Genomic DNA, 8,630 nt, shown 5'->3' with positions numbered 1-8,630 from the left:
CAGTACAACAGTGTAGAGAGAGGAGAAACTGAGCAAAAAAAAAAAAAAAAGGAGGAATAAGCAAGAGAGACAGGGAGCAGGAGACAGAGGCAGAAGGGACCAGCAGGGCAACAAGATAGAGACAAGACAAGGGATGGGGAAAAACTCTAAAGTGATGGGGGAAAGAAACATAGGCAAGAAATAAAAAATAGAAACAGGGAGCAAGATATAGATGTATGTAGAAAGAAAATTTCAAAGCGCAACAGGGTACAAGAAACATAGTCAAGAACTAAAAAAAAAAAATAGAGATGGGGCATAGAAAGAGGGAGATGTAGAAAGAAAAATGTAAGAAGTGATGGAGTACAGGAGAGAGCGGGAATAATTCAGAATGAGAGACAGGGAGATGGATAGACAGAGACATAGAAAGAAAATTTTGAAAGCAACACGATACAAGAATTGTAGACAAGAATTAAAAAATAGGTACACGGAGCTGCATAGAGGGAGACATAAAAAGAAAATTTGAAAAGCGATAGGGTCAAGAAACACAGGCAATAAGTTAAAATTAGGTCAGGGTGACATAAAGAGGGAAAGGTATCAAGAAAATTTAAAAGCCTACTGGGTTCAAGAAACATATGCAAGAATTAAAAAAATAGGGATGGAGAGGTAGAAAGAAAGTTTCAGAAGTGATGGGGTTCAAGAAACATAGGCAAGAATTAAAGAATAGGGCCAGGGAGGCTGATAAAAGGAAACTGTGGGGGGCTGACTTTGGCTGGCCACCGGATGCCCACCAATCCGCTCTATCACTCCCTCTCCTCAACAAGACAAGGGGACAAAATATAACAAAAAAGCTTGTAGGTCAAGATAAGGACAAAGAGATCACTCGCCAATCACTGTCACAAGCAAAACAGACTTGACTTTGGGAAATTAATTTATTGTCAATCAAAATCATAACAGGACAATGAGAAATAAGAATAAATCTGAAAAACACCTTCCCCCTGTGCCTCTCTTGTTTCCTGGGCTCATCTTCACTCCTGACTTCTCTACCTCCTCCCCGCAAGAAACAGCGGGGAACAGGAAGCAGGGCTATCAGTCAGTTCATCAGATCTTGTCTCTGTTGCTCCTTCTTGCTCATGCTCCTCTTCTCCTCCAGTATGGGGTCCCTCCCACAGGGCCATGGGGCCACAGGTCCTGCCAGAAAACCTGCTCCAGCACGGGCTCCTCTCCACTGGGTCACAGGTTGATTCAGGCACATGCACCTGCTCCGGCATGGGGTCCTCCATGTACTGCAGGTCCATGTCTGCTCCACCGTGGACCTCCATGGGCTGCATGGAGACAACCTGCATCACCATGCTCTTCATCATGGGCTGCAGTGGAAGTTCTGCTCCGGCACCTGGAGCACCTCCTCCCCTTCCTTCTTCATTGACCTTGGCGTGCCTAGCATGTCTCAGAGTGAGAGGCTGAAGGCCCTTCTAGCACCCCATCCCTCTAGCCTTGGCGTGTTGTCCCACAGCTTGTCACAAGCAAGCCTGACATTATGCCCTTCAAGTCTAGTTTAAAGCTCTGTCAACGAGCCCTGCTAGCCCATGAGCAAAGACCCTCTTTCCCTGTTGACAAAGGTGAATCCCATCCGACGCAAGCAGGCCTGGTGCCGTGTCGACCGTGCCGTTTTTGAAGGTGCTCTGATGGACTGCAAAATGAGAACAAAGGCCTGGGAGCAGGACAGAGGGAATAACAGGACAGCGAACTGGACAGGGAGACACTGTAAGGAACGATGGGATAGGCAGCGGTATGGAGATATACAGGCAAAAAGTTAGGGGGAGGACAGAGGACAGAGAATAAGAGAAAAGAGACAGGGAGCAGGGCAGAGATGGAGAAAGAAACATTAGAGACATAGGGAGAAGGAGAGTGACAGGACCAAGGCAGAGAGATGGAGAAAGAAAAAAAAAAACCAACCCACAAAAAACCCAACAGCAATGGGTAGCAGGCCAGAGGAACAAGGAAAGACAGGAAGATGGACAGAGGGATATAGAAAACAGGTGAGGGACCAGGAGCAGGACACTGGGATAGAGAGCCAACGAGAGCAACAGAGAGAATGGCAGAGAAATGGAACGAGAGAAAAAACAGGGACAGCGAGCAGGACAGAGAGGTGAAGCAATAAAGAAGAGGACCAGGCAGCAGCCCAAAGGGTCAGAGAGTAAGAGATGAACAGGAAGGAGGACAGGGACAGTGAGATGCAGAATGAGAAAAAAAACAGTGACAGTGAGCAAGACAAAGGCAGGGGGGAGAGAGAGAGAAAGAAAAGGAAACAGGGCAAACGATAGGAGGGCAGGGACATGGAACGGCCCATACGGGCGCAGAGACAAAAAGAATGCCAGGCAGCAAGCCGGAGAAATTCTGGGGAAAAAGAAAGATAGAGATCAGGACACAGAGATGGAAAAGCAAACAACAGCGCTGGGCTGCAGGACAGAGACAGAGGATGATAAAAAAAAAAAGAGGGAGAGGGAGCAGGACAAAAGCGCAGAGAGAAATATAAAAGGGAGCAGCAGAACAAGAGAGAGGAAGAAGGAGCAGGACAGAAAAATGAAGAGGTACAGGGAATTGGGGGGGGGGGGGAAATATCATCACAGCAGCACGGGAAAGAGAGGGACCAGGACGCAGAAGAAGGGTGACAGGGCCCCAAGGGCCTGGGACTCACCACAGCTCTCACTCGAGACTGTGACAGTTTCAGACGCTTCTTTCTCCTTCCCTCCTCCTGTTATAGAGCATCTTGAAACACAAGGTCAAAAATAGGTTAAAAGAATGGAAAGAATGTAAACAACATACTTTGTAATGAATGCACCTGGTATTTAGACATCCTAAAGATAAAAACCTCTCTCCACTAACTAAAACCAAGGATTAACACAAGGACGAATTCTAGGAAAATAGAATAGAGTGCCAAAATAGTGTCCTGAGGCTGACCTGCTTCATTATAACATGAAAACCACACCTCCTAGCTAGAAGACGCCTCCAACCCAAATAAGCCCCCTACTTTCTGGGCATGCGTAGTGAATTAAAAGAGAACTGTATCTTTAAGCTGAAGTGAGAAAGGTACTGACCACTAGTTAGTTAAGGGGTGCGACCAGTAGGTGTAACAAACTTTGTTAAGTGTTTTAAATACTTGTCATTACTTCAACCCGGTGTGCATGCTAGGAGGAGAAATCCCCCATGCACCCAGCACTGCAATAAACCAATGTCGGCTTTCTAAACTATCATTTGGTTTGGAGAGTTTTCTTGGCTACGATTTTCGGCAGCAGAAATTTGGCAACCCAGAAGGGACAAGTTCTCTGGAGTCTCGACAGACCGCAGGAATCGTGAGGACTCCAATGCGCCAGGAGTATTTTCAGGGAGGCCCTCCGATTCCCTGGTCAGGTGAGTTTCTACGATGGCTACCTGGGAGATTAATGACATTGGTTATAAGTATTGGTAGTGGCTGCTTACAAGGAAGTCGTATCTGAACTAAGTGCACGTTGTTGAGCTATTGGTAGTGGAAGTGCACTATTGTGTAACCTGTACGCTGCCACGGGGACACCCGGAGTCCGGATTTTGGTTTGGGTACGCGTACGTGGTAACTTTTTATAATCCTGGGAAATATTTACCTTGTGTAAGGTGGCATTGGGAAAGTTGCGCAACAAAGAATATTTCACCCTATATAAGGCGCTAATGGGTAGCACATTAGGGATAATTTTGTTCCCACACTCTGGTCTGGTTTCTGGTTTATTGAGCGTACGCAATATTAAAAATTAGTGTGGAAACACTGGTTTGATTTTCAGTACCAAAATGGGTTTAACTGCTTCTCAGGAAACACCCACTTGTTCCCCTGTAGGATGCATCCTGAAATTTTGGAATAAATTTGGGGGGGGGGGGTGTGTCCCACGACTAAGGATAAATTGAAAAGATATTGTAATCAGTGGTGGCCACAATTTCAATTAGAAGATGGCAAAGAATGTCCTGAAAATGGATCTTTAACCTAAAATACTATTCTGCAACTGATGTTGTTTTGTAGAACTGATAAATGGGATGAGATTCCATATGTAGATTTGGGGTTTTTTGCTTTAAGTAATGGTTGGGAAAACAAAGAAATGCGGTTTAGTGGATTTTAAATATCAGAATGGGATATAATTAGTGGAATTCTTAAGTGCCCTTGGGTTGTATATTAAAATATTGGAGCAAGTTTGGGGGTGACCCCCTCACTCAGAAGAAGCTGGTAGACTATTGCAATTATTGGTGGCCCTTGTATACTCTGGATGATCAGGAGAAATAGCCTAAGAACAGAAGTATAAACTACAATACTGTGTTGCAATTAACATTGTTTTGTAGACACAAAGGAAAATGGGATGACATGCCGTACGTGAATTTGTTCTTTGCGTTACGGGATAATTATGATATACGTAATGAGCGTGGTTTGATTGCAAGTGAATGAAAGTGGCATATTAGCACTAGAGGCAGAAAATAAGAAAGCACCTAAGCATTCTTGTTCAGCACGTAGCATCAGCAGGCGATGCAACAAATATAAAGAGAAATGGGAAGAAGAGGAGGATGTTGAGATTTTGGTTGGACCGAGAAGGGATAATGGAGCAAGGAGAAATGAGCAGGATATGGCAGAACAGGTTGAAAGGGGGGCGAGCCAAAGGAAAAGGGAACAAAGAAATAGCGATTCAGATAATTTGCATGAGGAAGGAGGATTCCCAGTGGAGCACAAAGGGCCAGAATACCATTGGAGAAAGATCAGTATGCTTTCTGCAAGTACAAAGGACACTAGAAAAGGGAGTGTCCACAGTTAAGTCGGCAGGGCCTTGAGGAAATGCCGAGGCAGGCTGATAACATGATGACGTTAGATTAAGGTTGAGGGGGGACTGGGGGAAGAATCGGAACCCTCCTCAACAGAACCCCTGGTTATAGTAAAGTTGGGGAATGAGAAAGTAAAATTTTTTAGTAGATACGGGGGCTACTTATTCAGTATTGAATACATGCAAGAATAACTTGAGTAGTCAAAGCACGTCAATTGTTGGTGCCACAGGGCGGATAGAAAATGGGCCGGTTTTCCAGCCTTTGAGGTTTGGAATTGGGAAAAGGGTGCTAACCCATCAATTCCTCTATATTCCAGATTGCCCTATGATGTTGCCAATAGGACAAGATATAATAAGTAAAGTGAAAGCACAAATTACTTTTTAAAAAAGAAAAATCCAAATCCATATTCCTGAAAATAAAGCTTTGGATGCCCATGTTTTTATGTTACAGAAGGAAGCCGAATTATAGGAGATACCAGAAGAAGCTGAAAAGGCTGTTAACACCTCTACTACGGGCTTCAGGAACACCAGGACAATCCAAGAGGCAGAATCGGTAATCATCCAGTTGAAAGCAGATGCCAGACCGGTGAGCTGGAAACAATATCCAATTAAATTAGAGGCAAGAAAAGGATAAATTTGGGGGTATTAAAAGAATGCCAATCAGAATACAACACCCCGATCTTACCAATTAAAAAATGGCATTCGGAAGAGGATAACACAAGTGCTAAGAATATGAATGACTGTCCACAGCCAGTAAGCGCTCCGCCTGTCCCTTTTCGCCCCGACACCACAAGGAGAGCAAGGCCGGGCAGAGACAACCCACACAAGTCTGAGGCGGGTGTAGTCAACAGCATCCCCGAGGGAGGAATGGACAACCATGTCCTCAGCACAGCCTCTGAAAGAGGGAAAGAACAAGTAGCAACCATTATTACTGTAGCTCCCCTCCAGACAGATTACCTGAAAAGGGGTTGTGGTGAGGTGGGTGTTGGTCTCTTCTCCCATGTAACTAGCGAACAAGAAGAAATGGCATCAGGGGAGATTTAGACTGGATATTAGGAAAAATTTCTTTAATGAGAGAGTGGTCAAACATTGGAAAAGGCTGCTCAGGGAGATGGTTGAGTCACCATCCCTGGATATATTAAAAAAAAAAAAGTAGACATGGCAACCTTAATGATTCTGTGACTCCTAGAGATGCTGACCCTTCCCAGCACAGCTGCTAACGGCACCTGCGTTAAGGGAGAATCAAGCACGTTCGAGGGCCACCTTGCCACCATTGTAACAGGGCTTGGGGGGGGCCTGGGGCTACAGGACAGGCTTCAGGGGAAATGCTGGTGCCGGGCGTGATACCAGTACCAATTCAGGTAGTCCGGCAGTTAGAGCTATTGCTCAATAGATGTAACCAAAACAGAAGGGAAATCTTCGTAACTTAGAAATAGTTAGAATAGTTGTAAGATAGGGAGCTCGAGAGTAATCTCACTTTAGACAGCTTGGCCTTAGAAGAACAGATGCACAGAACCATAAAAATAAGCAAGCTGCAAGATGAGTACAAAACCAGCCTTGAAAGACATGGTATACATGACTCCAGGACTAAGCTCGCACAGAAATAGAGATCAGTTGGCGAACACAGTAAAGAAGAGTATGAGCCTTCATCTGAAGACCCCCGACGCACACCCGGATGCACCAACAAGCATGCACGAAGGACACGAGCATACGTTAGTAAGTTGTCAAAAATAAGATGAATACGTATAACAATACCAGGAAACCAAACGCATACGTACGTAATAGGCCAATATAAGCTACAAACTAACACTATTCAGGTATGCATGCTAGATAGAATTATCCCCTGTGCATCCAGCGCCACAATAAAGACGACCTGCTTTCTAACATACAAAGAAGTGTCAGGGAGTTCTTTTAGGACCGACTTTTCTGATAACAGGGGCAGCTGCACAAGGTGCAGCTGCGGGGCAGGGGGAGGTCTGGCGAGTTGGGGGGGCAGCTGGTGGCTGCGCCTGGGCCGGTGTCCGCCTCCTTCCCCTCTTCCCTTCTGCCAGCTCTCGGCTGGCTCCCGGGGGCTGCCCAGACCCGGCCCGCCTCCAGCTGAACGGCAGCCTGCCGCAGCAGGCGGTTCGCAGCCTCCCGCCCCGCCACCCCCGGGCGCCGGCGGGCAGTAGATACCCCGGCACACGCCCAAGGCCTCGCTCCTCACCGTTGGCCTTGGCCCTCGCCCACCGCCGGGAGGCGGCGGCACTGCTGCACGCCTGCCTGGCACCGGCGCCGCGCCCAGCACCCGCCGACAGCGCGCACGTAGGGCGGCAGCGGCGTTTCCTTACCGGGGGGCAGCACCCGCGGCTCCCCGCCTGCAGTACCCGCTTGTGTACGCCAGACGGCAGCAGTGAGCATGGGCGAGCGCCCCACCGCGCATGCGCAAAGTCGGACTGAGCGGGACCGACTTGCGGTCGCCAGGCAACAGCAACGCACGGTGCTCCGCACCAGCGCGCATGCGCGGCGCGCGGGCCCGGACGCCGGGCGACACCCCACCGCGCATGCGCTACCGCGGCACCGCTTACCGAGAAGCAGGCAGAGCTTGAAGCCTGCAGAAAACCACACGAAACCGACAACAAAAACGACACCTCGCGCCGCGCAGCGGGGGCCGCGGCGGTAGCAAGGACTACGCCTCCCTGCACGCGCCCGAGAGCAATGCGGCTGCCCGGCAACCGAGTCCGCAAAAACTACACCTCCCGGCATGCACTGGCAAGCACAGCATGGCCGCCCGGCAGCCCCCTGCCGGAAGACTACGCCTCCCGGCGTGCTCCGCGAAGCACCCCAGCTGACACGCAGCTCCCGGCATGCCGCCGGAGGCAGCCCGCCATGCTGTCTGACCCTGCAGGGACACCGTACCCGCCCTCCGACGCACCCGGAAGCCCCGCCGTGGCGCGAGCGCAGCCCTGCACTCGCCAGCGCTGCTCCGGGCAGTCCCCGCCGCCGCCTCCGACAAGACGCGGCCCCCCGCCGCCTCCGACCCGGCCCCGCCGCATCCCCGCCGCCGCCGCCCCCCCATGCATCCGACACGGCCCCTGCCGACCCCGCACCTTCCTCGGGGCTTTCCCCAGGACCCGCCGGTCCACTGCGCAGCCCCGCCACCAGACCCAGTGCCCCTCCCTCCGCAGGGGCTCCCTGGCCCCCAGCGAACCCCCCGCACCCGACCCCAGCACTCGGCAGAGGCGCCCCCCCCACCCCCGGGGCCACCACCGCCTGGGACGTTCGGGGTCCAAAAGGGACGCCCTGCCCCGCTCACCTTTTCTCCCGCGCCGCAGCCGCAGCCTAGCCACGCTCAGCGACCGCTCCGCTCCACTCCTCCTGCAGCTCACAGCCACCCTGCCACGGCCACCCGGGGCAGGGCAGCACCAGCAGCAGCCCCTCCCCAGCAGCCCCTTTACAGGGAGGGGCCATCACCAGCAGCCTCACTGGCCCCATCTGGGGCACCAGCAGCCCCAGTCCCCAGCCGGAAGGAGCCCAGCGGGAACAGGGGCCATGGCCCCACCCTCACAGCATGTCACCTCGTCCCCGGGCCTCTGTCGCAGGCCCTCAGCCAGTGCAAAGGGAGTGCAAAGGAGATGGCAAGGGTTTATCCGGTCACACACATACCCAGTCCCAGGAGCCAGTCTGCTCCGGGCCCCCACCACTCCCCCTGCCCTGGGACACCTCGGCAGTCGTTTCGGGAGCCACACTCATCACCCAGCAGGGAAGAGACCGTCAGTCGGTCTACCAGCTCCTGGGCAGAGGTGAAGGCCACCGAAGAGGAGGAGCGGGGTGCGGGACGCTAGA

General features: G+C 51.0%; 1 long non-coding RNA gene across 1 annotated transcript; it reads right to left on the bottom strand.

Moving 5' to 3' along the window:
* Window positions 1-1,366: 1,366 nt before the first annotated feature.
* Window positions 1,367-5,514, bottom strand: LOC132318987 (uncharacterized). Its single transcript, XR_009484424.1, has 4 exons — window positions 5,491-5,514; window positions 5,310-5,396; window positions 2,675-2,745; window positions 1,367-1,666 (listed from the first exon to the last, which is right to left on the bottom strand). It is a non-coding gene; the product is annotated as an uncharacterized LOC132318987 (long non-coding RNA).
* Window positions 5,515-8,630: the final 3,116 nt, after the last annotated feature.

This window comes from Gavia stellata, chromosome 22, assembly GCF_030936135.1.
Source record: "Gavia stellata isolate bGavSte3 chromosome 22, bGavSte3.hap2, whole genome shotgun sequence".
Classification (NCBI taxonomy): Eukaryota; Metazoa; Chordata; class Aves; order Gaviiformes; family Gaviidae; genus Gavia; species Gavia stellata.
This window is presented reverse-complemented; position numbering and strand designations above follow the sequence as displayed.